This window comes from Lygodium microphyllum, chromosome 6, assembly GCF_053477565.2.
Source record: "Lygodium microphyllum isolate KBCC chromosome 6, Lygodium_microphyllum_v1.1.10, whole genome shotgun sequence".
Taxonomy (NCBI): Eukaryota; Viridiplantae; Streptophyta; class Polypodiopsida; order Schizaeales; family Lygodiaceae; genus Lygodium; species Lygodium microphyllum.
In genome coordinates, this window is record NC_141140.1 from 96,053,868 (window position 1) to 96,062,173 (window position 8,306).

An 8,306-nucleotide genomic window follows, 5' to 3' on the forward strand; every position below is an offset into this window, starting at 1 on the left:
ACAAGCCGAAAGGAGTTTTAGGCAAGGACTCTACCTTGGGCAATTACATCAATGACCTCACCTTTCCAAAGTTCGTTGGGTTCCACCACAAGTGATCAAGGGACAATGCAAAGTTTTCTCTTTTTGCATTGAAGACCCTATCAAGATATCTTGGAGGATATCCTATTAGGTGGAATGTAGACAAGATAATGTTTTTGGAGAAACATGAAGCTATGAGACTTGGTTTCCAAAAACTACATGTCAAATACAACTTAACATATGCATCATTTGGGATGATGAGTGGATCAAGGATCCCAATATGCTTACAGAATATGGAAAAATGTGCTTGCCTAAATTAATTCCAAAATTTGATCAACAGTCTTTAAATAAACTAGAGCAACAATTAGAAGAAGAAACTGGGCCACCATGTAAACCAATGTCTAATAATGCCTTCTTAAGTGTTGTAATTGCCTTGACCTATGTAGACCTAGGTCTCATTGTCCAAGTAAAACATATATACAAGAAAATTAATTTCTCAATTATCCCACACAAACCATGCATTGTGCAGATATGGACTCGAGGCAAGGGAATACCGAAAACTACTCTCAAACTTGGTTCTTTGAGATGCATATTGGGTGCCTTTTTCCAATTCCTTTTGTCAAGTTCCTTTGCAGCATGCATGCAATATATGCATGGGCTCTTCGAATTAGCCCTTTTGAGACATTTACATGCACTTTAGGGTCTTCAAATCACTTGCTAGATGCCACTCTACTTTGAATCTTCCAAATCCTTCCATGCCAAGATTTTTTCATTTCTTTGCTCACCAATGATTTGGGGTATATTTGTCTTGTGGAAAATCCAATGTAAGGTTTCAAAATTCTCGGACATAACTTGGAATACACACATATTATAAGTATGCGACACAACAACAATATTAGCATAAGTAAACGTCCAATTTAAAATATATTGCTCACCTCAAAGGACCTTAGAGAGAATATATTGTTCTCTGAATAGACGCTAAACCATTTTGGATTGTGCTTTGAAATTGTTGGATTGAGTGCCCTATTCATCAAAGTGATAGTGACCCATTCTAGCTTTTTATCCTTCACAATCTAGCACTCATTGAGCTTGAGTACAAATTTCAAGAGACCATCACATTCATCAGGATTCACCTCAAATAATTGAATAGAGTATGACTGTAGGGCCTCCAAGTTGTAAAATATATTGTTGTATTTGTTGTAAACCATCACCTCCCATGGCACCAAATGATACGTATCTTTGATATGAAATGGAGCTCCCAGGAGTTATAGAACTTGATCATTTACTTGTTTTCGCATTCTTTTGAGTGATGTTGGGTTTGGTAATATATCGATCCTTGTATATTAGATTCCTTCATCTTCCTATAAAGAGATATGTAAATAGTTGTGTATCCCTTGCTAAATATACTTGCCTCATCCAACCAAGCTTACATATCACTTGAGTTAAGTTGACATCCTCATATGAGTGCTGGCTTAAAAACTATCAAATGTATGCTTGGAATATGCAATGGGGAAAATGCAAAATATCCTTGTGTTTATTGCATGGAAAATGTTGGGTCTAAAGATTGGAGAAACTTGCGCTGTGCAAAGGAGAGCCCCAACTAAAGACTTTATAGATTTGAGTAAATTTAAAAATATAGCAGACATATGAGATCCCATTATTTCAATTCCTCTTAGAAATATTCATATTTGTACTTTTCATGGATTTATTTTTACTTTTCTTTTTTCTTGTATTGCATTGGGGTTAACATTATCCCCCTCCTAGTCGAGTGCTAGTCCCATGGCACTTGCGGCTCTTTGTTGATGAGGGCTCAATGAGTTGAAGGGTGGTTGTGTGGGTCGATGAGGGGGCCTTGTGGGGATTGGTCGTAGAAGAGAAGATTATTTAATGATTGAGGGGTGAAGTGAGAGCGGAGTTTTGAGCCCGAGATATGCCTAAAATTTATCAAAAAATCCAAAATTTAGGGGAAAAATATTTAACATCGAAGGCGGCGGCTGCAGCTAGGACGATTTTAAGCACCAAGTGAAAGACGGCTTTTAAAAGGCGCCCGAGTGACACTTGTGGATTTTTGATAATTTTTTCGACTGCCATGCAGAATGCCAAGAGCTGCCAGTCAGTGCGGGATGTCAAGACGGACATGCAAGATTTTTCAGAGGCTGAAACGAAGCTCGGATGAGGAAGAGGCCAAAAATTGGCAAAGATTTGAAAAGGTGGATCAAAGGGGGGGTGCCCTTTGGGATTTAAAACTCCCCCCCCCCCCCCCCAAATCATGAATGTGGGCTGAAAGCAATCCATGCAATAGAGATTACCCGGCAACTTCTCCCTCTTGGCTGACTCTATTGCTGGTCTTCCCGCGAGATATGGCTGTCTGGATGAAGAGATCAGAATCTAGTCTTTCTCTCTCCTCCCTCTCTCTCCCTCTATGGGCTATTCATGTGCACCATCTTGAAGGAGGGAGGGAGAATAAAGGAAGTGGTGATGGAGATGCTGAAGATTGATGTGCAGCATTGGATTGAGAGCAATGGAGGCTCCATCTGCTGGTTACGCAGTTATTCAAGGCGTCTCGAGTTACATAAAACCACGGTATGACCATTTTTATGAAGAAAATGAAGGATTTTTTATAGTTTATGATGATAATTATGTTCTTATTGGATGAAAATTTATTTGTGTGCTGGTTGCATTATGATTAATTGATGTTTATCAGAAATTTTTGATTTTGCAATGATTTACATGCTCTATTTAATTCTCGTAAACCCGAAATGCTGTTTTTTAGCGGTAAAATGGTAGTTTTTCCGTTTCGGGTGGGTGAAAGGTGTTTCCATGGGGGGAAAATGGAAGATAAATTGATTGTTAGTATGCTGAAGTGATTGGAACAAGAAAAATCAGAAAATAGCATATTTTATTGACAAATAAATCAAGAAGATGGAAAAAATAAGGAAAAAAATAGAAATACGTCTTACAAAAATAAGGAAAAATATAATGATCGTTTGTGGATGTATGGTAGTGGCAAAGCATGAGGCTTAGCCTCAGTTTGCCCTATCTCTTTGTCAAAGTTTGTGATTTATTGCTTTTTATACATCAAAACATGTCCCATGCAACAGAGATTACCCGGCAACTTCTCCCTCTTGGCTGACTCTATCGCCGTTCTTCATGCGAGATATGGCTGTCTGGATGAAGAGATCAGAATCTAGTCTTTCTCTCTCCTCCCTCTCTCTCCCCTCAATGGGCTATTCATGTGCACCATCTTGAAGGAGGAACCGGGAGGAAATGAAGGAAGTGGTGATGGAGATTGATGGAGATGCTGAAGATTGATGTGCAGCATTGGATTGAGAGCAATGGAGGCTCCGTCTGTTGGTTATGCAGTCATTCAAGGCATCTCGGGTTACGTAAAACCACGGTATGACCATTTTTATGAAGAAAATGAAGGATTTTTGATAGTTTATGATGATAATTATGTTCTTATTGGATGAAAATTTGTTTGTGTGCTGGTTGCATTATGATTAATTGCTGTTTATCAAAAAATTTTGATTTTGCAATGATTTACATGCTCTATTTAATTCCTCTGTAAACCCGAAATGCTGTTTTTTAGCGATAAAATGGTAGTTTTTCCGTTTCGGGTGGGTGAAAGGTATTTCCATGGGGGGAAAATTGAAGATAAATTGAATTTTAGTATGCTGAAGTGATTGGAACAAGAAAAATCAGAAAATAGCATATTTTTTTACAAATAAATCAAGAAAATGGGAAAAATAAGGAAAAAAAATAGAAATACGTCTTACAAAAATAAGAAAAAATATAATGATTGTTTGTGGATGTATGGTAGTGGCAAAGCATGAGGTTTAGCCTCAGTTTGCCCTATCTCTTTGTCAAATTTTGTGATTTATTGCTTTTTATACATCAAAACATGACAAAATGAACCTCTACACCTATGCAACGAAAGCAATGCCTAAACGTAGGGGGTTGGGATGTTTGAATGGTGTGATTTGCGTGCTGATTATTGCTGATTTTTTGATGCATATCATGACATAGAGTTCGTGGTATTTTAACTAAGAGGATAGTAGCACGGGTGTTGTCTTGGTGCTTACATCGCCGCAACGAGTTAGTGAATGAGCATTGGAAAGCTTGGTTGTGCACAACACGTGTCTCATTGAGAATTATGTTTGAGCACTTTAGGATCATCCACCTTTGCATGTGCATATAAACCATGGTATCAGAATAAAAAAAACCTGGATGCATAGCACCTGTTTTCAATGACAATGACCCACGCTTGAGTGTGGAAAGGCATCCTAAGCCATAGGATAGACGTTCATTTCTTGGGGGATTATTTGGTAAGGACACATGTTATCTCCTGGAATACTTTCAAAATGAAAGAGTGGAGTTTGTTCGTTTGTTTTATATCTTGAGCAGCGCATCAAGGGGCCAATCCCTGCGATGTAAGAGAGCTGTATTGGGGCCGCGGTGATTCCACCGAGAGGTTGCCTCCCATGTATGTGATTATCGTGGCATTTATTGCCAATGTGTAAGAGTTCTCCCTCTGTGGAGTTTATAGAAAGGGACACGTTGGACTAAAAAACTATAAACACATAGATTAGGCTTTAGGACAGTTTGTCCTTTAGCAGCAGGTAGACGCTCCTGGCCCGCGAGGCCGTGAGGGTGTGTTTGTCTGTTATGAGCATGAGGTCCGGCTAGTGCCATAGCCAGTGCCGGCCCATTTGAGGTCCCATCATGAAGGCCAAGGGTGTCAAGTGGATGACGGGGCCTCCAAGGTCGATGGTTGGCCACCTTCATTGTCATCTTGACCTGAAAAGAAAGGAAAAGTGAGATGCCTAGGGGTTGTATCTACCTTACCGTGTAGTGTAATGTGCTCGTGCTAGTAGAACTAGGAGCTAGGTCAAGCCTGGGTATTTCCCACACTTGAGGACCCAATTCGTCCATAACGGAGGTGCAATGGGTGAAGCTTAGGGAGACCGGTCTAACCATAGGTGAATGTGACCACCCTAGGTATGTCTTGCCCTTGATGTGCCCTAAGCATGAAGCGGGAAATCAAAACAAGGCTAGGGGTTAGGGACAGAGCTGGCCGACTGAGGCCACTAGACGCACCTAACTTGAGGACCCCTAGTTGTAATGACTCTGGTGCTCATGTAGTGAGTTTCTTTCTTTCTCTTGTGATTTTCTTCTTTGTTTTCTTACTCTTCTCTTTTCCTCTCTCTCTTTTTTTCCTTTGTCTTTTCTTTTCTTTTCCCCTTTTTTTTAAAAGTAACGAAGAACTAATCTTCGTTGTCATCATGATCATGAGAAGAAGTTGGGGGCTTAAGGGACTTGCTAAGGAAGCCTCTTCCTCCCTGCATATATCCTTTTAGGTTCTAACTTGGAGAGGAGTTGTGGATCAAAATGTTGAGTTAGCTGCAATGGAGCTTCTGTGTGTGTAGAGATGCACGTTGGGAGAGAGAAGAGATAGAGACATACGATTTGTAAAACTAAAGAGTGTACCTCAATAATGTTTTAGATAGGTATATGTACTATGTACAACCTGGCCCTTATAGGTGGACATAGGCACTATCCTTTATCCCAACAACCTCCTCCCTAAAGGCAATGTGCCCAATTTAGGTAGAGGAAAAGAATAAGCTAAGTCTAAGTATGTACAAAGCTAAAGAGACTATACCTATCCCATACCCATTGGCAATGGGCAAACCTCTCTGCTGGAAGACCCTTCATGAGAAGGTTTGCAGAGTTATCATCCATGTGCACCTTGACCAGCTCAATGCTCTTTCTGTCAAGTACCTCTCTGATGAAATGATACTTCACCTATATGTGTTTCATCTTTGCATGAAAGACATGGTTCTATGCTAACATGATATCACTCTAACTATCATAGTGGAGAACAAGAACCTCAATAATCCCAAGCTCAACAACCAAATGTGATAGTCATAAGGCCTCTTTTCATGCCTCAATGGTGGCCACATACTCTGCCTCCATAGTAGACAGTGCAACACACTTCTACAGCTTGAATATCTAAGAAATAGATCCTCCTGTGAAGGTAAACACATACCCTAATTTGGACTTCATGTAGTCCACATGTCCAGTATAGTTTGCATCCGTAAAGCTAATGACAGATGTCTTCTACTTACCAAAGCAGATGCACAAATCCTTTGTGCCCTTGAGGTATCTCATAATACCTTTCATTGCTTCCCAATGCTTCTTGCCAGGGTTTGCCATGTACTTGCTAACCACTCCCACTGCAAAGGCAATGTCTGGACATGTAGCAACCATAGCATACATCAAACTATCCAATGACTGAAGCACATGGAATCTTGGCCATTTTAGCATTTTCATCATCAAATTTAGGGCTCTCCTCTCCACTGAGTTTCACATATGGAGGCAATGGAACTCCGATTTCTTTTACCCCTCCATATTGAAACGTTGCAAGATCTTGGATATATACTCCTGCTAAGATAGATAGAGTAACCCCTTCAATCAATCTCTAAGTATCCGCATCCCAAGAATGTGATTGGCATCACCAAGATCCTTCATGTCAAAGCTGCCATGAAGACTTTGCTTCAATGAATCCAAGGCGTGAGTATCCCTACTAGCAATTAGCATGTCATCAACATATAGAATCAAGATAATGAGGCTGATGTCTACTACCTTCTTGGTGTACAAGTAGCAATAAACTTGACTTATCTTAAAGCCTTGCGACTGCATGAAAGCATCAAAATTTTGATACCATTCCCGTGGTGCCTGTTTCAACCCATACAAACTCCATTTCAGTTTACAAACCATCGTCTACTATATATATATATATGTTCTCATGCAGATCACCATGTAAGAATGCAGTCTTTAGATCCATCTGTATGAGCTCTTAGAGTAACCAAGCCCAAAATGGTTCTTAGGTTAGTCATCTTGACTACAGGAGAGAAGATCTCATCAAAGTCAATTCCATGTTTTTGCTGTACCTTTTTGCAACAAACCATGCTTTGTACTTTGGCAAAGAACCACCAGAAGTGACCTTCATCTTGTAAATCCACTTGCATGGAAGAGTTTTCTGCCCTTTAGGCAGCTACACCAAGTCCCAAGTACCATTCTTATCAAGTGATTCTATTTTCGACAGCACGGCCTTGAACCACTTCTTGCTATCCACTCTATTTCATTACTTCCTTGAAGCATAATAGGTCACCACAATGCGTCAACATGACATAATCTTCAGTATACTGCACACCAGGAAAAAACCTGTTAGGTGGTCTCGATGGTTGAGTCCACAGCTATTGGGCTTGCAAATCTGCATTTATAGGTTGTTGTCCTAAAATGCAAGCCTATAATTCTACATGTATAGGTTGCTATCCTGAAATTCCAGCATGTTGTCCTAACACTTCACGCTATCCTAACTGCATGTTTTTAGATTGAAATTGTGGTGTATCATGGGCAATAACTTGTTGGTCATTTCCAGCACCATTTCTTACATTTTTAGGAGTATTTATAGTAGGTATACACTGTTGTCCACACTGGGCACAAATGACTGTCTAAAAGGTACATCCTCCTTGAAAACAACCCTCTTGACTTCCTTAGTATTCTTGAGTTGCTTATATATGCAATCTTCATGGAAGATGACATTATTGTTGCATATTATCTTTCTTTTCTTGAGATCCAAAAGTCTATAACCCATCTCACCCTCATCATCGTATCCTAGGAATATGAATTTATAGGACTTTGGTTCCAATTTACTACGTCTTATTTTTATATATGCACAAAAGCCTCGTAGCCAAACGCTCGCAAATGAGCATAAGAAGGTGACTTGCCCCCGACCACTCTTCTTGGGGGACTCTCCCCCCCAAAGACCTGTTTGGTGACCTATTAATCAGATGAACGACTATCATAATAGCCTCTACTCAAAAGCCAAGGGATAATGCAGCATGAGACAACATAGTACAGACCTTATCCTGTATGGTTCAATTCATGTGCTCTACAACTCCATTTTGGGGTGGATTATGAGGGGCAGTGACCTCCCTCTTTATCCCCTTAATGTCACAAAATGCCTGAAAGGCTTTGGACACATACTCCCCACCATCGTCAGAGCAAAGACACTTATTAGTTTGGTTCTCAACCAATGCCAAGAATTTCTAAAACTTGTCAAGCACTTTGTCCTTGCTATGAATAGGGTAAACCCATACCTTTCGAGTAGCATCATTGACAAATGTGGCAAAGTATTTCTTTCCTCCTAGAGATAACCCTAGAATCTGACATATATCAGAATGTACTAATTCTAGAGGCAAAGATTTCAATGAAAGAGACTTTTT